Below are 22,570 nucleotides of genomic sequence, written 5' to 3' on the forward strand. Positions count from 1 at the left end.
CTTCGGTGGCACTGTGTTATCCTCAAAGCGAGCGAAGAAGGTGTTTAGCTTGTCCGGGAGCAAGCCGTCGCTGTCCGCGACATGGCTGGTTTTCCCTTTCAAATCCGGGATTGTCTGTAGACCCTGCCACATACGTCTCGTGTCTGAGCAGTTGAATTGCGACTCCACTTTGTCTCTGAACTAATGTTTTACCTTCCAGAAACAAATGAGAGAAAACCACACTGACCATTTTTCTCGCCCTAGCAGAGCTGGTTTGGCTGTTTTCATGTTATCCAGAGCGTTGGTGACTGGAACTGTGCTGCTGGCAACAATTTAATTACACTTTTTTTTGCAGAGGTTTAATGACTCCGGCCATTTTCAACGGGTGTTGAAGCTTTCATAAATTCATCAGTTATTCTCAGAGGTGGAAAAAGTACCCAATTGTCATACTTGAGTAAAAGTAAAGATACCTTAATAGTAAATGACTCAAGTAAAAGGTGAAAGTCACCCAGTAAAATTATATTTCAGTAAAAGTATTTGGTTTAAAATATACTTAGTCATCAGAAGTAAAAGTATAAATCCTTTCAAATTCCTTATATTAAGCAAACCAGATGGCACCATTTTCTTGTTTTTTATTTATTTACGGAAAGCCAGGGGCACACTCCAACACTCAGACATCATTTACAAACAAATCATGTCGGTTTAGTGAGTCTGCCAGATCAGAGGCAGTAGGGATGACCCAGAGATGTTCTCTGTTTAGTGAGTCCTCCAGATCAGAGGCAGTAGGGATGACCAGGGATGTTCTCTGTTTAGTGAGTCCTCCAGATCAGAGGCAGTAGGGACGACCAGGGATGTTCTCTGTTTAGTGAATCCTCCAGATCAGAGGCAGTAGGGATGACCAGGGATGTTCTCTGTTTAGTGAGTCCTCCAGATCAGAGGCAGTAGGGATGACCAGGGATGTTCTCTGTTTAGTGAGTCCTTCAGATCAGAGGCAGTAGGAATGACCCAGAGATGTTCTCTGTTTAGTGAGTCCTCCAGATCAGAGGCAGTAGGGACGACCAGGGATGTTCTCTGTTTAGTGAGTCCTCCAGATCAGAGGCAGTAGGGATGACCAGGGATGTTCTCTGTTTAGTGAGTCCTCCAGATCAGAGGCAGTAGGGATGACCCAGAGATGTTCTCTGTTTAGTGAGTCCTCCAGATCAGAGGCAGTAGGGATGACCAGGGATGTTCTCTGTTTAGTGAGTCCTCCAGATCAGAGGCAGTAGGGATGACCCAGAGATGTTCTCTGTTTAGTGAGTCCTCCAGATCAGAGGCAGTAGAGATGACCAGGGATGTTCTCTGTTTAGTGAGTCCTCCAGATCAGAGGCAGTAGGGATGACCAGGGATGTTCTCTGTTTAGTGAGTCCTCCAGATCAGAGGCAGTAGGGATGACCAGGGATGTTCTCTGTTTAGTGAGTCCTCCAGATCAGAGGCAGTAGGGATGACCAGGGATGTTCTCTTGATAAGTACTATTTTCCTGTCCTGCTAAGAATTCAAAATGTAACGAGTACTTTTGAATGTCAAGGAAAATATATGGAGTAAAAAGTGCAATATTTTCTTAAGGAACGTAGTGAAGTAACAGTTGTCATAAAAAGTAATAGTAAAGTACAGATACCCCCCCAAAAACGACTTAAGTAAAAATACTTTAAAGTAATACTTAAGTACTTTACATCACTGGTTCTTCTGCGGTCTGGTACACTCGGACGAGAGTGCTCTGAAATCGGAGTAGATAGCCAGAGTGAATTTACGAACGCACCCAGAGTCAAAGTAGTGAAATGGGGTAGTAGGTTTTTAATGAGTGTAGATGTTGGTGTCTAGGGCTATATTTTACCTTTTAAGAGGAACAGGACGAATGAAGAGAATTTAGGTGGGCCATGGCTGGCCTCTCACTCCAGTACGATAGGTGGTGATGTATACAGCTAAAAGTTGGATGCGATCCGCCAACCAAATCCCAAAGGAGAAGCTAGCTAGCAGGAAGCCCCGCTAATGAATTGAGGTTAGTTGGCAAAGTAACATATCGGATTGTTTTTAAAAGTCAAATTTTTATACTGATTGTATTAGATAAGTTGTAGTACTTTTATCTATCTCATTTCTATCTACTCTTATGAATCTGTGAGCTAGTTAACCAATCGCCTGTACAGTAGCAGCAGCTAGTTAAGGTAACATCTAGGCCTACATTTTAAGCCTAGTGGCTATCTATAACTTCTGTATTTTCTAATGACTAGCTAGTTTTGACAGCTTGCACATCTGTTTGAGTCGGTTGGATAACGTCAGTTTGCTCCTGCCTGTGTCTAGCTACTGTAGCTAGGTCAGTACCTTGTGTTGTATTGAACGGGAGTCATAATGCTTTACCATCAACCAGGATTAGCTCCATAGGCTAGACATCAGAAGGATGACAGAAGACTCACTCCAGTGACTAAATGTTTTTCTAGCTAGCTAGGGCCTGTATTTTGCTGCACAGCTAGAGTGAATTTCATGCGGTGAACGTGAGATTTTTTTTACCAACTATGCATTGGATTAAATAAGCATTAAAACATGGGAAAACCCCTGAAAATGTGTCTGTGGGGGGGGGGGGGGGGGGGGGTCAATGGAAGTGACAGGAGCTCCAGAGACGATTTCACAGTCCCATGTCTGTTTGTCATTGAAAGGAAGTAGCTAGCTAGTCAAGCCTTACTATTAGATTCAGCATACAGTGCTGGAAAGTATTCAGACCCCTTCACTTTTTCCAGATTTTGTTATGCTACAGCCTTTATTCTAAAATGTATTAAATCGTTTTGTTCACTCATCAATCTACACACGATACCCCCCACACAATAATCAAATCAAATCAAATGTATTTATATAGCCCTTCTTACATCAGCTGATATCTCAAAGTGCTGTACAGAAACCCAGCCTAAAACCCCAAACAGCAAGCAATGCAGGTGTAGAAGCACTTAATGACATCACAATACCCCATAATGACGTCACAATACCCCTTAATGACTTCACAATACCCCTTAATGACATCACAATACCCTATAATGAAAAAGCAAAAAACAGGTTTAGGAAATATTACATTTGCATAAGTATTCACACCTGTATTTGGGGAGTTTCTCCCATTCTTCTCTGCAGATCCTCTCAAGCTCTGTCAGGTTGGATGGGGAGTGTCGCTGCACAGCTATTTTCAGGTCTCTCCAGAGATCGATCGGGTTCAAGTCTGCGCTCTGGCTGGGCCATTCAAGAACATTCAGAGACTTGTCCCGAAGCTACTCCTGCGCTGTCTTGGTTTTGTGCTTAGGGTTGTTGTCCTGTTGGAAGGTGAACCTTCGCCCCAGTCTGAGGTCCTGAGCGCTCAGGAGCAGGTTTTCATCAAGGATCTCTCTGTACTTGATAAAGGAATTTATATGTTTAAAGTAATGACTAAAGAATTCCACCCTGAAACGTATTTAACGGCGTGAAATGTATTAGAATTATAAGACTATAATCCAATAATGTGTGTGTGTGAGACAAGTTAAGAGTGAGAAATGTATAGTTGAGAAAACAAAGGACAACTGAACTACACATGACCTGGTTATAACTGAAAACTGACAACAGGAAAGAGGGCCCTTCCAAGGCCCCTCTAATCTAGGGAGGAGAGGAACAGCTAGAAACTGCCAGGCTGGTAGAAAAGTGATAAACTAGGAATGTGAACTGTGGAAAAAGATACAGCCCACCTGAAAGAAAGGTGGAGTTTCTATTGATAAGAATGCAGTTGTGTGTGTGTGGGTGTTATAAAGACTGTGTTCTCAATTTTGACTTCAGAGCTCTCTGAATAAAGAACAACTAACCTTTTGCAGTATCTGAGACTTTGCCTAATTCTTATTTTTAACCCGAGACTTACAACCTCGGGGAATTGGTCAAAGCTTAAATGATTGTTTAGTTATCATGATTGGGATTGAAAATTCTTGTGACAGTACTTTGCTCCGTTCATCTTTCCCTCGATCCTGACTAGTCTCCCAGTCCCTGCCTCTGAAAAACATCCCAACAGCATGATGCTGCCACCCCCATGCTTCACTGTAGGGATGGTGCCAGGTTTCCTTCAGACGTGACGCTTGGAATTCAGGCCAAAAAAGTTCTTTAGGTGCCTTTTGGCAAACTCCAAGCGGGCTGTCATGTGCCTTTTACTGTGGAGTGGCTTCCGTCTGGCCCCTCTACCATAAAGGCCTGATTGTTGGAGTGCTGCAGAGATGGTTGTCCTTCTGGAAGGTTCTCCCATCTCCACAGAGGAACTCTGGAGCTCTGACAGAGTGACCATTGGGTTCTTAGTCACCTCCCAGACCAAGGCCCTTCTCCCCCGATTTCTCAGTTTGGCCGGGCAGCCAACTCTAGGAAGAGTCTTGCTGGTTCCAAACTTCTTCCATTTAAGAATGATGGAGGCCACTGTGTTCTTGGGGACCTTCTATGATGCAGACATTTTTTGGTAGCCTTCCCCAGATCTGTGCCTCAACCCAATCCTGTCTCGGAGCTCTACAGACAATTCCTTCGACCTCATGGCTTGGTTTTTGTTCTGACATGCACTGTCAACTGTGGGACCTTATATAGACAGGTCTGTGCCTTTCCAAATCATGTCCAATCAATTAAATTTACCACAGATGGACTCCCAAGTTGTAGAAACATCAAGGATGACCAATGGAAACAGGATGTACCTGAGCTCAATGTTGAGTCTCATAGCAAAAGGTCTGAATACTTATGTAAATAAGGTATTTCATTATTTTTTTTTTTTATATATAAATTTACAAAAATGTCTAAACCTGTTTTTGCTTTGTCATTATGAGTTATTGTGTGTAGATTGCTGAGGGAGAAAAAAAATAATTCAATACATTTTAGAACAGGGCTGTAACGTAACAAAATGTGGAAAAAGGGGAAGGGGTTTGAATACTTTCTGAATGCTCTGTATCTCTTGACCTGTGACCTGTCATTGGCTGATGTCAAAAGGAGTGGACCAAAGCGCAGCGTGGTAAGTGTTCATCGTTGTATTTATTTTACCTCAGAACACTACAAACAAAAAGGAATAAACAATGAATACGACCGTAACGTCTTGCAGGCTATAACGAGCAAAATAAAAATCCCACAACTACAGGTGGGGGGAAAGGCTGCCTAAGTATGGTTCCTAATCAGAGACAACGATAGACAGCTGCCTCTGATTAGGAACCACACTCGGCTCAACACAAAGAAATACTAAAACATAGAATTCCCACCCCACACCTTGACCTAACCACATAGAGAAACAAACCGTCTCTCTCAGGTCAGGGCGTGACAAGGGCTTTATAAATACATTTGATTGATTGACTATCATCGGCAGTGGTAGGTCATTCTATTGAAACAGCAGCTGTTTTGAGATTTCATTTGGTCACTTCTTCTGTGTTGTTGAGGCTGTAATATTTTTTGGGGACCTCCTCATCTGGTGGATTTATATGAGAATCTTTGATACACATTACACAAAAGGTAGCCTAGTGGCTAGTAACCGAAAGGTTCCTGGATCGAATCCCCCGAGCTGACAAGGTAAAAATGTTGTCGTTCTGCCCTTTGAGCAAGGCACTTAACCCACTTTTCCGCGGGCGCCGAAGATGTGGATGTCGATTATGGCATCTCCCAGCACCTCACCTCTCTGATTCAGAGGTGGTTGGGTTAATTGCAGAAGATACATTTCAGTTGAATGCATTCAGTTGTACAACTGACTAGGTATCGTTCTTTCCCTTACCGATGCTGCAGCTGTTGTTCCACTGTACTGTTTGACTGAAGCGTGCGTGTGTGTGCGTACTGCCTCCTGCTGGTGTGATGGAGAGGTGACGTGTTAGCGTGTCCCTGATCTAATGACCGTACAGACAAATCCATCGATCACTTGAAACCATTCATTCCTATTGTGAAGACTCAATAGCGCATTGAAGCCAATTTAAGTCATTAAGATGGCACATACACAGCTTTGAGCTGCTTCAGTAAATGACATTGCAGGTTAGCTCAGTGCTGCCCCCGTCTAAATGAGTAACTCAAGTTGAAGGTCGACCGGGATACATACAGGCTGTCTTTAGCAACTCAATTATCCTTAACTTCTTTTGTGTGGAATTTGAAAATAGTCTGTTCAAGAATATACATCTGGCGTACTAGAAGCAGGGATGTGACAAATTAACAGTTTTTGCTTATTAATGTTTAATCCGGAAAATAATAACAAAAAAAATTAACGGAACAGAATTAGAACCGGGAACGGAAGTGATATATACTGTTCCGGAACAGAACTGTTATTTTAAAAGCATGGGAACCGGTTAATAACCCACAAAATATGCAACAAAGTGCCTGCGCAAAACCCTTCCATCTGTCAATCAGAACCTTTTTCCAGTGTCTGCTTGCAAGCTGAAAGTCTTTACCTGTGTGTATGTAGTCTACCTGAACTTTTCAAAGCGCTGGTAGTGTGTTCAGATTTATAACACCTGAAGCATGCTCAGAAGATACAAATACAAGACTACTTACCGAGCTGGTGCATGTGTTTACCTGGTTCTGAGCATGTTTCAGGTGATAGAAATCAGAACGCACAACCAGCGCTTTGAAAAGTTAATGTTATTATACTTTCCTGTGGATATATTGTGTCAAATTCCCACCGCCAAAAAAAAGGACCAACTACACGGACAACCGGTAAAGTAAAGTTAAAATATAATTGTGCACGGGTTCACTTCACGCTGTTCACAGCGTGGTAGCCAAGGCTTCAAAACAGCAAGGCCTCGTGTTTCAACGCTCCTAAACCCACTATGCTGGTTACTTTCTGCATCTATGTTAACAATTGTTCTTAAAAAAAACGAAATTGTGTTCCTTAACATTAACATTCACACACTTCACACCCCTAATTAGAAGCTATTATTGGCACCATGATTGTTTTCCAAACATGTTTTTATTTACACGAAGGTTGACTACGAAGATTGCCATTTTTCCATTGATTATAATTGGGGGGGGGGTCCTGCTTTCTGCAAATAATGTATGCAGTACTGCGGTGGGCCTTGAACTTCTGTGGCTTCAATAAGAGGGGGCAGTCGTTCTCCCCTGTCCTGGCTGTCTGTGTGTGTGTGTGTGTGTGTGTACTGCCCCCTGCAGGTCTAATGGGGAGGTGACGTATCCCTGACCAGAGGAGAGAAAAGACCCAGGACTCTTGTGTCCAGAACAGTGCCCAATGCAGAGAGACCTAGCCCAGCCATGACCGAATGCTTCCTGCCCCCCAGTAGCAGCCCGGCTCGGAGGTACGTCGGGTCGGGCGGAGCACCCAGGAAGGGTGGCTCGTACGCCCAGCTCGGAGGAGATCAGCCCCACCAGATTTCAATCATTTGGCAGCTGCTCTTATCCAGTGACTTACACTTCGTTCATCCATCTTAAGTGACTTACACTTAGTTCATCCATCTTAAGTGACTTACACTTAGTTCATCCATCTTAAGTGACTTACACTTCGTTCATTCATCTTAACATGGCTACTTGGTGAGACAACCACGTCACAATCATAGTAGTGATGGGGGGGGGGGGGGTTCCATACAGTTACATATTGCATTATTATTATGGGATGATATTTTACTGATACTTTGACTCCAAGTATCGATGTGTAAACATGTACATTTACACCAAGGTTGACTACGATTTGTCTTCTAGGTAGTGTTAGCTGGAGCTAGTTGGTTATACCTGCGCCAAAACTCGTATTTTTCGTCCTTTAGCTTTTTCGCATCTTAAAGCTTGTGGGTCGTTCCATTTTTATTTTAATCACTTTTTTTGTTGTTGACAGCACCCCTTTTGATTTGAACGAAACCTTCCATACATATTTGCCCCATAGTAGAAGAGGTTAGAAAAGTAACTTTTTTTTTTGGACCTGAATGACAAAATATTTAGGAGATAGAGGTGCTCAAAGTTGACCCATTTTGCATATCTTACCCTATCGTGAGACATTCATGTCTTCATCACTGGGAAAGATTAACGGTGGAGTTTGATATCATTTACAGTGCCTTCATAACCATGGACGTGCTCCACATGTTGTTGTGTTACAGCCTGAATTCAAAATGGATTCAATGTATTTATTTTATCTCTCCCAATCTACACACAATATCCCATAATGACAAAGTGAAAACCCTGTTTTTCAAAAAAAAATATTTGCAAATGAAAATAAAGAAATATCTAATTTACATAAGAATTCACACCCCTTTGCTATTACACTCCAAGTGGAGCTCAGATGCAATTCAGGCTGTAACGCCACAAAATGTGGAATAAGTCAAAGGGGTCTGAATACCTTCTGAAGACACTGTACAAGCTTCTAAACAGGGTTGTAAAACTATTTATATATATATATATATATATATTTTTTTTAAATCTAAAAACACGTAAACTCAGTTTTTGTTGTTGTAGTTTAGACCCTACTTGACATAATCTGAGGTGTTTGTAAGTCCTCTGTATAGTAAGGTAGGCTTTTAACCCCTTGTGTATAGTAAGGTAGGCTTTTAACCCCTTATGCCCAGTCTGGGGTATAACCAAACTACGTTTTATCATGGTTTTTCCATGTTACTAAATGTAGCTTTCCCTCCCAGGGCATAGTGACTAGAGAGGGGAAGACATGGACAGTTTGAGAGACTCCCTGTACCCAGTGTGTCACATACAGCAGTCCGATACACAAGCTAGAAGATCACACTATAGTGGTACTGGTCCGAAGAGAGCAACAGGTGAAGTGAGGGTCACCTAACGCTCTTTTGACAACAGTGGGTTGTGATTGGTTCTGAGGAAATATCACAGCTCTGAGGTTTGTTCAGGAAAAGCAAGTCGCTAGCCAGGTGCTGTGGGATTTTGTGCTAAACTCTCTCTCCCTTCCTGTGTTACATGTTCTCTTTCTCTCTCTCTCTGTCTCTCTCTGTCTCTCTGTCTCTCTGTCTCTCTGTCTCTCTCTGTCTCTCTGTCTCTCTGTCTCTCTGTCTCTCTGTCTCTCTCTCTCTCTCTCTCTCTCTCTCTCTCTGTCTCTCTCTGTCGTTCACTACATCCCTGTACAACGGTTTGTGGTAAAGGTTCATCCAGGGAGAGTGGTGTGAAACGATCCAAGGGAATCAATGTGGGGGCTATATACAGGGGGTACCGGTACAGAGTCAATGTGGAAACTATATACAGGGGGTACTGGTACAGAGTCAATGTGGAGGCTATATACAGGGGGTACCGGTACAGAGTCAATGTGGAGGCTATATACAGGGAGTACCGGTACAGAGTCAATGTGGAAACTATATACAGGGGGTACCGGTACAGAGTCAATGTGGAGGCTATATACAGGGTGTTATGGTACAGAGTCAATGTGGAGGCTATATACAGGGGGTACCGGTACAGAGTCAACGGCTTGGGGTTAGAAGCTGTTAAGAAGCCTCTTGGACCTAGACTTGGCGCTCCGGTACCGCTTGCCATGCGGTAGCAGAGAGAACAGTCTATGACAAGGGTGGCTGGAGTCTTTGTCAATCTTTAGGGCCTTCCTCTGACACCGCCTGGTATAGAGGTCCTGGATGGCAGGAAGCTTGGCCCCAGTGATGTACTGGGCCGTACGCACTACCCTCTGTAGCGCCTTGCGGTCGGAGGCCGAGCAGTTGCCATAGCAAGCAGTGATGCAACCAGTCAGGATGCTCTCGATGGTGCAGCTGTAGAACCTTTTGAGGATCTGAGGGCAAATGCCAAATCTTTTCAGTCTCCTGAGGGGGAATAGGCTTTGTCGTGCCCTCTTCACGACTGTCTTGGTGTGTTTGGACCATGTTAGTTTGTTGGTGATGTGGACACCAAGGAACTTGAAGCTCTCAACCTGCTCCACTACAGCCCCGTCGATGAGAATGGGGTGGTGCTTGGTCCTCTTTTTCCTGTAGTTCACAATCATCTCCTTCGTTTTGATCACGTTGAGGGAGAGGTTGTTGTCCTGGCACCACACGGCCAGGTCTCTGACCTCCTCCCTATAGGCTGTCTCGTCATTGTCGGTGATCAGGATCACTGTTGTGTCGTCTGCAAACTTAATGATGGTGGTGGAGTCGTGCCTGGCCATGCAGTCATGAGTGAACAGGGAGTACAGGAGGGGACTGAGCACGCACCACTGAGGGGCCCCTGTATTGAGGATCAGAGTGGCAGATGTGTTGTTGCCTACTCTTACCACCTGGGGGCGGCCCGTCAGGAAGTCCACGATCCAGTTGCAGAGGGAGGTGTTTAGTCCCAGGGCCCTTAGCTTAGTGATGAGCTTTGAGGGCACTATGGTGTTGAACGCTGAGCTGTAGTCAATGAATAACATTCTCACATAGGTGTTCCTTTTGTCCAGGTGGGAAAGAACAGTGTGGAGTGCAATAGAGATTGCATCATCTGTGGATCTGTTGGGGCGGTATGCAAATTGGAGAGGGTCTAGGGTTTCTGGGATAATGGTGTTGATGTGAGCCATGACCAGCCTTTCAAAGCACTTCATGACTACGGACGTGAGTGCTACGGGTCGGTAGTCATTTAGGCAGGTTACCTAAGTGTTCTTGGGCACAGGGACTATGGTGGTCCGCTTAAAACATGTTGGTATTACAGACTCAGACAGGTAGAGGTTGAGAATGTCAGTGAAGACACTTGCCAGTTGGTCCGCGCATGCTCGGAGTACACGTCCTGGTAATCCGTCTGGCCCTGCGGCCTTGTGAATGTTGACCTGTTTAAAGGTTTTACTCACATCGGCTACGGAGAGCGTGATCACACAGTCGTCCGGGACATTGAGATCATCGCTAATGATCTCAGTGATCACTGTCCTACTGCATGTATTAGAGATACCAAACAGATTAACAGTGATCCTAGGGCTGGGCGATATATCAAATTCATTCAAATTAATGTTTTGGATCTATATTCCCAATGCCTGTTTCGCAAGAATCAAGGTTTTGTTTATTTTTTGTTTTTTTTTTATGTACATTTGTCCGCTTGTTCTCATGTTGTCTTTTTGGTCTCGTCTCTTTCGCTCCTTCTGCTGTGACTGTGCCCCTTCCAATTTACACACACACACCAAGCCCAAGCGGTCCTGTTCTGTGAGCTTGTGTGGCCTACCACTTCACGGCTGAGCCGTTGTTGCTCCTAGACGTTTCCACTTCACAATAACAGCACTTACAGTTGACCGGGGCAGCTCTAGCAGGGCAGAAATTTGACGAACTGACTTGTTGGAAAGGTGGCATCCTATGACGGTGCCACGTTGAAAGTCACTGAGCTCTTAAGTAAGGCCATTTTATTGCCGATGTTTGTCTATGGAGATTGCATAGCTGTGTGCTCGATTTTATACACCTTTCAGCAACAGGTGTGGCTGAAATAGCCGAATCCACTAAATTGAAGGAGTGTCCACATACTTTTGTATTACTGACTTTTCTTCTATCAGCTGCAAGCCTGGCCCTAAATTGGCTCCAGAATCATAATTCTCATTAATTTCTTTCTGGCAGAAAAACACGCTCCCTTTAAACCCGCGTAGAACAAAAAATAGAACATCCGTGGTTCTCTACAGAACTTTCAAATGTTGTTATGATGAGAAATCAGGCCTGGGTCAAGGCTAGAAAAACTGACTCTGTGGCTGATTGGCAGCTATTCAGGCAATTGAGAAATAGATTCACTTCCTCATTCAAGAAAGCTAAATTTAGCTACTTTCTAAGCTCTGTCTCAGACTCTGCCGGTTTTTGGAAAATAGTTTAATGTACTGAAGTGTTGAAATTCCTGCCTAAGCAAGTTGTCAGACTCTGGGATATTTACTGAGAAAAATGTGATAAAATGCCAATTAAAAGCATAATTTATCTCAGCAGGCTTTTTATTTGAAAGAAATGGTGGTTTAATTTCCGCTGCTCAGCCAGTCGACTACCTTTCCCAGGCTCTAGTTGTATCGATGGAAGCTCCATTAACTTCTAGTGAAGCTTTGTCTTTATTTCAATATCTTTCTACTTTCTACTGATTGTGGCTAAATTCCTTGCTTACAATTGTTGTAAAAGAAAAAGCAGCTCTGGCTGATTTGCTTGATCCTTTCTTGCTGCAGCTTTCTGCTCCTCTACTCTACTGAATATTTAACACATTTTTAACCTTAACAATTATTTCTGCTACCATCCACAGTGTCTGGAAGAAGGTCCATATACTCCCCCTTACACAAAGGCGGTGACCCATGTGAATGAAATAACTATCGCCCCATTTGTAAACTCTCTTGCCTAGCAAAAATTATAGGTTTTATTATATTATGTAGATTATATGGCTCAGTTTATATATATATGTGGCTCAGTTTATATATATATATATATGTGGCTCAGTTGGTAGAGCATGGTGTTTGCAACGCCAGGGTTGTGGGTTCGATTCCCACGGGGGACCAGTACGGAGAAAAAAAATGTATGAAATGTTTGCATTCACAACTGTAAGTCGCTCTGGATAAGAGCGTCTGCTAAAATGACAAAAATGTAATGTAAAATGTAAATTTATTGGTAAATACTCAACTTAGATCATTTTAAACTATGAAATGTATTCTAAATGTACACCACTTAGGCTTCAGACCAGGTCATAGCACCATCTGTTATTTATTTTGTTTTAAATGATGTTGTAAATTGTTTGGATAAGAAGAAACACTGTGCTAACCTTTTACTTTATTGACCTGTTTGTCACGTCCTGACCAGTAATAGGGGTTATTTGTTATTGTAGTTTGGTCAGGACGTGGCAGAGGGGTGTTTGTTTTATGTGGTTCGGGGTGGTAGTTTGTTTAGTAGGGTATTTGATTTATGTATTCCGGGGGTTTTTGGGCACTGTTCTATGTTAGTGTATTTCTATGTACTGTCTAGTCTTTTGTATTTCTATGTTTTGTTAATTGGGGTTGGACTCTCAATTGGAGGCAGGTGTTTTCTAGTTGCCTCTGATTGAGAGTCCTATATATAGGTATGTGTTTGTTGAGTGCTTGGTGGGAGATTGTTCTGTGTATAGCCTTGTGCCTTACCAGCATGTGATTAGTCGTTGTGTTTTCTTTGTGTACGTGTTTGTTTTGGTTCTCCTTCTTGTCCGAATATAATAAAGAAGATGAGCGCACATTTCCCCGCTGCATTTTGGTCTAAATCCGACAACAACCGTTACACTGTAAATTGTTTGGATAAGAAGAAACACTGTGCTAACCTTTTACTTTATTGACCTGTCTAAAGCCTTCGACATTGAGGATCACACATTACTTATTCAGAGGCTTTCATTAATTGGTCTGTACCAGGCTGCTATAGCTGGTTAAAACATTATTTAAAGGACAGAACACAGTGTGTATTTACTGATGGTATTAAATCAGGTTTTCTGGACATAACAAATGGTGTACCACAGGGAATGATTCTTGGTTCAGTTCTTTTCACTATTTACATTAACAATTATTGTTTTATCTATTTAAAATGAAATACTTTGGTGTGTATGCTATTGCCCCAACAGCTGACCAGGCTCTGTCAGAGCTTCAATCTGCCTTACAGAAAGACTTTGTTGAACTGAAATTACAGGTAAAACCAAGGACTTGTTTTCCAAATCACATTTGAAAAAATCTGATGATTTCTGCACACGCACTTTGGATGGTACCCTCATTGATCGTGTCCACATTATAAATATCTGGGCATCTGGATTGACGAAATTCCATCAGGTGACTTTTATCAATATATTCACCTGTATTTAGCCTCCAACAATGAAATGCTAATTAGCTGATAATGTGGCTATCATAAAGAACTACAAATACCATGATGATCTGCACGAGACTGACGAATCAGGACAAAGGTAAGAATCTCTTGGTTTAGCTGGTTGGTGGAGTCGGTTTAGTTGGTGGAGTCGGTTTAGTCGGTTTAGTTGGTTTAGTCGGTTTAGTTGGTTTAGTTGGTGGAGTCGGTTTAGTTGGTGGAGTCGGTTTAGTTGGTTTAGTTGGTTTAGTTGGTGGAGTCGGTTTAGTTGGTGGAGTCGGTTTAGTTGGTTTAGTCGGTTTAGTTGGTTTAGTTGGTTTAGTTGGTGGAGTCGGTTTAGTTGGTGGAGTCGGTTTAGTTGGTTTAGTTGGTTTAGTCGGTTTAGTTGGTGGAGTCGGTTTAGTCGGTGGAGTCGGTTTAGTTGGTGGAGTCGGTTTAGTTGGTTTAGTTGGTTTAGTTGGTGGAGTCGGTTTAGTTGGTTTAGTTGGTGGAGTTGGTTTAGTTGGTTTAGTTGGTGGAGTCGGTTTAGTTGGTTTAGTTGGTTTAGTCGGTTTAGTTGGTGGAGTCGGTTTAGTTGGTTTAGTTGGTTTAGTCGGTTTAGTTGGTGGAGTCGGTTTAGTCGGTGGAGTCGGTTTAGTTGGTTTAGTTGGTTTAGTTGGTGGAGTTGGTTTAGTTGGTTTAGTTGGTGGAGTTGGTTTAGTTGGTGGAGTCGGTTTAGTTGGTGGAGTTGGTGGAGTCGGTTTAGTTGGTGGAGTTGGTTTAGTTGGTTTAGTCGGTTTAGTCGGTTTAGTTGGTGGAGTCGGTTTAGTCGGTTTAGTCGGTTTAGTTGGTGGAGTCGGTTTAGTTGGTGGAGTTGGTGTAGTTGGTTTAGTCGGTTTAGTCGGTGGAGTTGGTGGAGTCGGTTTAGTTGGTTTAGTTGGTGGAGTCGGTTTAGTTGGTGGAGTTGGTTTAGTTGGTTTAGTTGGTTTAGTCGGTTTAGTCGGTTTAGTTGGTTTAGTCGGTTTAGTTGGTGGAGTTGGTTTAGTTGGTTTAGTTGGTTTAGTTGGTTTAGTTGGTGGAGTCGGTTTAGTCGGTGGAGTTGGTTTAGTTGGTGGAGTTGGTTTAGTTGGTGTAGTCGGTTTAGTCGGTTTAGTTGGTTTAGTTGGTTTAGTCGGTTTAGTTGGTGGAGTTGGTTTAGTTGGTGGAGTTGGTGGAGTCGGTTTAGTCGGTTTAGTTGGTTTAGTTGGTGGAGTCGGTTTAGTCGGTTTAGTTGGTTTAGTTGGTTTAGCTGGTTTAGTTGGTGGAGTTGGTTTAGTTGGTTTAGTTGGTTTAGTTGGTGGAGTTGGTGGAGTTGGTTTAGTCGGTTTAGTTGGTTTAGTTGGTTTAGCTGGTTTAGTTGGTGGAGTTGGTTTAGTTGGTTTAGTTGGTGGAGTCGGTTTAGTTGGTTTAGTCGGTTTAGTTGGTGGAGTTGGTTTAGTTGGTTTAGTTGGTGGAGTTGGTGGAGTTGGTTTAGTTGGTGGAGTTGGTTTAGTTGGTTTAGTTGGTGGAGTCGGTTTAGTTGGTTTAGTTGGTTTAGTCGGTTTAGTCGGTTTAGTTGGTGGAGTTGGTTTAGTTGGTGGAGTTGGTGGAGTTGGTTTAGTTGGTGGAGTTGGTTTAGTTGGTGGAGTTGGTTTAGTTGGTTTAGTTGGTGGAGTCGGTTTAGTTGGTTTAGTTGGTTTAGCTGGTTTAGTTGGTGGAGTTGGTTTAGTTGGTTTAGTTGGTGGAGTCGGTTTAGTTGGTGGAGTTGGTTTAGTCGGTTTAGTTGGTGGAGTCGGTTTAGTTGGTGGAGTCGGTTTAGTCGGTTTAGCTGGTGGAGTTGGTTTAGTTGGTGGAGTTGGTTTAGTTGGTGGAGTTGGTTTAGTCGGTTTAGTTGGTTTAGTCGGTTTAGTTGGTTTAGTTGGTGGAGTCGGTTTAGTTGGTGGAGTCGGTTTAGTTGGTGGAGTTGGTTTAGTTGGTTTAGTTGGTTTAGTTGGTTTAGTTGGTTTAGTCGGTTTAGTTGGTTTAGTTGGTGGAGTCGGTTTAGTTGGTGGAGTCGGTTTAGTTGGTTTAGTTGGTGGAGTCGGTTTAGTTGGTTTAGTTGGTTTAGTCGGTTTAGTTGGTGGAGTTGGTTTAGTCGGTTTAGTTGGTTTAGTTGGTTTAGTTGGTGGAGTTGGTTTAGTCGGTTTAGTTGGTGGAGTCGGTTTAGTCGGTTTAGTCGGTTTAGTTGGTTTAGTCGGTTTAGTCGGTGGAGTCGGTTTAGTTGGTGGAGTTGGTTTAGTCGGTTTAGTTGGTGGAGTCGGTTTAGTCGGTTTAGTCGGTTTAGTTGGTTTAGTCGGTTTAGTCGGTTTAGTCGGTGGAGTCGGTTTAGTTGGTGGAGTTGGTTTAGTTGGTGGAGTCGGTTTAGTTGGTTTAGTTGGTGGAGTTGGTTTAGTTGGTGGAGTCGGTTTAGTTGGTTTAGTTGGTTTAGTTGGTGGAGTCGGTTTAGTTGGTTTAGTTGGTGGAGTTGGTTTAGTTGGTGGAGTTGGTTTAGTTGGTTTAGTTGGTGGAGTTGGTGGAGTTGGTTTAGTTGGTTTAGTTGGTTTAGTTGGTGGAGTTGGTTTAGTTGGTTTAGTTGGTTTAGTCGGTTTAGTTGGTTTAGTTGGTTTAGTTGGTGGAGTTGGTTTAGTTGGTTTAGTTGGTTTAGTCGGTTTAGTCGGTGGAGTTGGTTTAGTTGGTTTAGTTGGTGGAGTTAATCCCTCTCCCTGGTCTCTATCCATCCCTCTCTCCGTGTGTGAGTGTGTGTGTGTGTGTGTGTGTGTGTGTGTGTGTGTGTGTGTGTGTGTGTGTGCACGAGTAAGAAAACATGCTATTTGAATCCATGTAGAATGTATGATTGGTCTATTGATATATTATATGCATTTCCACAGTGTTCTGGAAGATAATGTGGAAAATATAATTTACATTTTAAATGTAACTAACTGATGCCATTTATGTAGATGCTTTTGTTGTGTTGAGCTAAAGAACAAACATGTTAAATGTTGCTGTACCTGGTTATACTCACCTGTGAATGATCTATACAACTCATTCAGAACCCAAAGATATTGCAAATGAAATGCTTATGTCAACTCACGAAATGCTTACGTACAGCTTACGAATGTGTAACGTATGGGTTATGAATGTGTTATGAAGTTCTTATTTAGGTACCCTTTGAGTAAAGTGTTGCCATTCTTCTCCATATTCACAATAGAGTACCACAGTATGAGTCATAATACCCATAAACCTAGCGGTCAAACAAGGAAATGGTTCCAATCATTTTTCCACCATTCATTTGTCCCATATGGGATATTAGAAACACTTAAAATTAGGGCTGTGTTTCGTGTAGGTTTACCCTGGCGTGACGTTTTGCTAATCGTGTAAATCTCTTTCGGACAAGGTGACTTTTATCAATATATTCAGCTGTATTTAGCCTCCAACAATGAAATGCTAATTAGCTGATAATGTGGCTATCGTAAAGAACTACAAATACCATGATGATCTGGACGAGACTGACGAATCAGGACAAAGGTAAGAATCTCTGGATTAACTATCTAATGTTAGCTAAAAGTTAGGAATGAATATATTGGTTACATTTCTTCAAATGGACAATTCTGTGAACTGTCTTGTGTAAGGTTTAAATTGACACAATACCTGTTAGCAAAGGTGTCCGCTAGAGATGACGTGCAGGAGCATGCTGGGATTTGTAGTTTTGCATGTTGTCCACTTTGATGATAATTAGCATTTTAGAATCTGAGAGTAAATAGAGTCGTGTGTATATATTGATAAAAGTCAGCTTGTCCTAGAGAGATTTACGCGGTTATTAAAACGTCACGCCAGGGTAAACCTACACGGAACACAGACCTTATTTGAAATGTTTAAAAAATAAATAAAAAATCCCTATGGGGAAAATGTTATGGTGGAAAAACAATTGGAACCATTTCCCTGTTTGACCGCTAGGGTTTATGGGTATTATGACACCTCCACTGTGGGGCTCTATTACATCTGTTAATGCAAGAGGGTGATTAGGTATCAAATGGGTCAAAAGGACTGGCTCATGTTCATTCGGTATCAAATGGGTCAAAAGGACTGGGTCATGTTCATTCGGTATCAAATGGCAGAAAACTGACAAACATGGATGGGCGCAAAGAAATTTTAAGGAGAGGGTGTACAAAAATGTTCAGATTAATAATACTGCCATTGAGAAAATCCAAGACAAATCGAGACATGATCTCGTTTCAAGGTCAGATTCTTGCGTTCTTACTGCCCGCTATTCAAAGTGCTCTGAACAAGTTAAAGGGAATCATTCACAAACATCGGCCCATTCTAAGATCCGATGATAGTCTCGGTAATGTGTTTTCAGACCTTCCCTTGGTCGTATTCTCACGGGGCAGAAATCTCAGAGATCAATCGGTCAACTCTGATTTACCACCCCAAGATATTCCTGAACACAACTTCTATTTGCGCCCCCTACTGGATGGAAACTGTAAGTGTTTACGGCTGAGCTCAATGCAATGGCCCTTATAAATGTAGATCCTTCAAACACCCCCAAACAGGGAACCAGATCCCAATCAAAGGTGTTATTACGTGTTCCACTAAGGCAGTTATTTATCGTATAACTTGTCCTTGTGGTAAAATGATGTGGGTAAAACGAAGGGCGAATTAAAAGTGTGAATCTCAGAGCATCGTAGCACCATTAGGTGGTAAAACTCGACTTACCCAGTTGGGGCCCACTTTTTGGAAGAAAACCACTCGATTTCGTCTCTACGTTATATCAGCATCGAACACATCACCCTCCCTAGGAGAGGAGAACCTCGTCTCTACGTTATATCGGCATCGAACACCTCACCCTCCCTAGGAGAGGAGAACCTCGTCTCTACGTTATATCGGCATCAAACACGTCACCCTCCCTAGGAGAGGAGAACCTCGTCTCTACGTTATATCGGCATCGAACACCTCACCCTCCCTAGGAGAGGAGAACCTCGTCTCTACGTTATATCGGCATCGAACACGTCACCCTCCCTAGGAGAGGAGAACCTCGTCTCTACGTTATATCGGCATCGAACACCTCACCCTCCCTAGGAGAGGAGAACCTCGTCTCTACGTTATATCGGCATCGAACACGTCACCCTCCCTAGGAGAGGAGAACCTCGTCTCTACGTTATATCGGCATCGAACACGTCACCCTCCCTAGGAGAGGAGAACCTCGTCTCTACGTTATATCGGCATCGAACACCTCACCCTCCCTAGGAGAGGAGAACCTCGTCTCTACGTTATATCGGCATCGAACACGTCACCCTCCCTAGGAGAGGGGGTGACCTTGATAATGTATTGTTAAAACGAGAGGCTGCCTGGATCTTTAATTTAAACAGGTGATCTACTCCGCTAGCCAGCACCTCTCCTAAACAGGTGTTCTACTCCGCTAGCCAGCACCTCTCCTAAACAGGTGTTCTACTCCGCTAGCCAGCACCTCTCCTAAACAGGTGTTCTACTCCGCCAGCCAGCACCTCTCCTAAACAGGTGTTCTACTCCGCTAGTCAGCACCTCTCCTAAACAGGTGTTCTACTCCGCTAGCCAGCACCTCTCCTAAACAGGTGTTCTACTCCGCTAGCCAGCACCTCTCCTAAACAGCACCTCTCCTAAACAGGTGTTCTACTCTGTTAGCCAGCACCTCTCCTAAACAGGTGTTCTACTCCGCTAGCCAGCATCTCTCCTAAACAGGTGTTCTACTCCGCTAGCCAGCACCTCTCCTAAACAGGTGTTCTACTCCGCTAGCCAGCACCTCTCCTAAACAGGTGTTCTACTCCGCTAGCCAGCACCTCTCCTAAACAGGTGTTCTACTCCGCTAGCCAGCACCTCTCCTAAACAGGTGTTCTACTCTGCTAGCCAGCACCTCTCCTAAACAGGTGTTCTACTCTGCCAGCACCTCTCCCAAACAGGTGTTCTACTCTGCCAGCCAGCACCTCTCCTAAACAGGTGTTCTACTCTGCTAGCCAGCACCTCTCCTAAACAGGTGTTCTACTCTGCCAGCACCTCTCCCAAACAGGTGTTCTACTCTGCCAGCCAGCACCTCTCCTAAACAGGTGTTCTACTCTGCTAGCCAGCACCTCTCCTAAACAGGTGTTCTACTCTGCTAGCCAGCACCTCTCCTAAACAGGTGCACTACTCCGCTAGCCAGCACCTCTCCTAAACAGGTGTTCTACTCTGCTAGCCAGCACCTCTCCTAAACAGGTGTTCTACTCTGTTAGCCAGCACCTCTCCTAAACAGGTGTTCTACTCTGCTAGCCAGCACCTCTCCTAAACAGGTGTTCTACTCTGCCAGCACCTCTCCTAAACAGGTGTTCTACTCCGCTAGCCAGCACCTCTCCTAAACAGGTGTTCTACTCCGCTAGCCAGCACCTCTCCTAAACAGCACCTCTCCTAAACAGGTGTTCTACTCTGTTAGCCAGCACCTCTCCTAAACAGGTGTTCTACTCCGCTAGCCAGCATCTCTCCTAAACAGGTGTTCTACTCCGCTAGCCAGCACCTCTCCTAAACAGGTGTTCTACTCCGCTAGCCAGCACCTCTCCTAAACAGGTGTTCTACTCCGCTAGCCAGCACCTCTCCTAAACAGGTGTTCTACTCCGCTAGCCAGCACCTCTCCTAAACAGGTGTTCTACTCTGCTAGCCAGCACCCCTCCTAAACAGGTGTTCTACTCTGCCAGCACCTCTCCCAAACAGGTGTTCTACTCTGCCAGCCAGCACCTCTCCTAAACAGGTGTTCTACTCTGCTAGCCAGCACCTCTCCTAAACAGGTGTTCTACTCTGCCAGCACCTCTCCTAAACAGGTGTTCTACTCTGCTAGCCAGCATCTCTCCTAAACAGGTGTTCTACTCTGCCAGCACCTCTCCCAAACAGGTGTTCTACTCTGCCAGCCAGCACCTCTCCTAAACAGGTGTTCTACTCTGCTAGCCAGCACCTCTCCTAAACAGGTGCACTACTCCGCTAGCCAGCACCTCTCCTAAACAGGTGTTCTACTCTGCTAGCCAGCACCTCTCCTAAACAGGTGTTCTACTCTGCCAGCACCTCTCCTAAACAGGTGTTCTACTCCGCTAGCCAGCACCTCTCCTAAACAGGTGTGTGTTTCTTTCGCCTCCAGATTAAACAGGGATGGACTACCTGAACTACACTAATTTTCGCTTTCCATTGAAAAAAACTTTTTTCATTGCATGCTCATGACCCTCTTATGAGTTATAGCTTCCCGTCCCTCTCCTCGCCCCAACCTGGGCTTGAACCAGAGACCTTCTGCACACATCGAGAACAGCCACCCCACGAAGCATCGTTACCCATCGCTCCACAAAAGCCGCGGCCCTTGCAGAGCAAAGGGGAAACAACTACTTCAAGGTCTCAGAGAGAGTGACGTCACCCGATTGAAACGCTATTAGCGCGCACCACCGCTAACTAACTAGCCATTTCACATCGGTTACACCAGCACAAGTCAAGATTCTAAAATGGATAATTTAGGAACACATAGTCTTATGACCTGTTACAATGAAAACATGCCGTCCATCTCTATCGTTGTCAAATCTGTGATTGGCTGAAAGCGGAAGAAGGAATGCACAGCTGAATATGTGCGTGTACAATTTTTTTTTTTTAAGTACTGTATTTTCAGCTCTTATGATGTTTCTGGGCGTTTCTGTTTCCTTTTTTTTTAGTAAGTAACGATGTGAATTAACTGAAAGAATATTCTAGTGTGACAGTGTTCTAGTCTAGTCAAGACGTTTGCGTTTTTTTAATGTAAAATGTTTTTTGTTGTACTGTATGTGTGTTTATAGTTGTGTTAGTGTATGTAAGTTGTTTTGTCTGAAACGTTGTTCCCTCTGCTACTATTGGACCAGGTCTCTCTTGGAAAAGAGATGTTATCTCAATGAGAGAAAACCTGTATAAATAAAGGTACAATTTAAAAAATGAAATTCTACAGCATTGAAACATATTGGTATGAGCAAAACTGTTAGGATTTGAAATGTGACTTGGATATGGGATTGTTTATTAATGAATCTGTCGTTATTTAAATGGATCTGTTGTATAACTGGTTTAATCCTCAACATAAGGTTATTTTCATATTGTAAAAAAGGCTTTCGTAGCTTTAAACTGAATAATATTGTTTCCTTGTTGGTCGTCTCTTAACAAATACAATTAAAACCTCCCACAAATGTTGTATCTTCTCAAACAATCAATCAATCAAAAATATATTTATCTCTTAAATTGTTTTTATTTTTTATATGTGTCAGTGATATGCAGAGTTTTTGATCTTGAGTCACAATTAGCAAATTGGCATCAGCATAAGGCAAATGTTGGAAATGTTGCCATTATATTCTCCACTGCTTGTCCTCTCCTCATACATTTACTGAGTTGAAAGTTAATAATAAATATTTATTATCTTGTACTATAGATTCTTTCTGTCCCATCCGGGTCTTTTTTCTAGTTTGTCTCTCGCTCTCTCTGAACATAAAAGTAACAGAAGAGGTGACGGTCGTCACGTGACAGTTTCGGGTTGCTCCAACTGTTTTCCGTTATGTTTCCGGACGGCGGTCATCATGTTGCTTTCAAGGCAACTGGGAACTCGGAGGATAAAATAAACGAGTTCAAATTATGACGTCGGTGATCTTCAAGTCGAAAAAGTCGAAACTCTAGAAAAGATCCCAGAGTTTCCGAGTTGGATGACAGTTCAAAACGTTTTTTTTTCTTCCCCCCCCCAGTCGGAGATATTTCTTTCCCCACTGAGTTCCCAGTTGTCTTGAACGCACGTCAGGAAGTCTGAGATTTCAGAGTACCAAATTCCTAGTTGTTGTGAACGCGGCATTAGTCCTGTTTAGGGGCTGGGTTTCTGGTATTTTATCTAAAGAACAAAT

At 43.3% G+C, this 22,570-nt stretch overlaps 1 long non-coding RNA gene across 1 annotated transcript; it reads left to right on the top strand.

Moving 5' to 3' along the window:
* The first annotated feature begins 1,830 nt into the window (after positions 1–1,830).
* Positions 1,831–13,063, top strand: LOC145877526 (uncharacterized). Its single transcript, XR_014391819.1, has 2 exons — positions 1,831–2,014; positions 3,130–13,063. It is a non-coding gene; the product is annotated as an uncharacterized LOC145877526 (long non-coding RNA).
* The last annotated feature ends 9,507 nt before the right edge of the window (positions 13,064–22,570 follow it).

This window comes from Salmo salar, chromosome 03 (genome assembly GCF_965601325.2).
Source record: "Salmo salar chromosome 03, fSalSal1, whole genome shotgun sequence".
Lineage (NCBI taxonomy): Eukaryota > Metazoa > Chordata > Actinopteri > Salmoniformes > Salmonidae > Salmo > Salmo salar.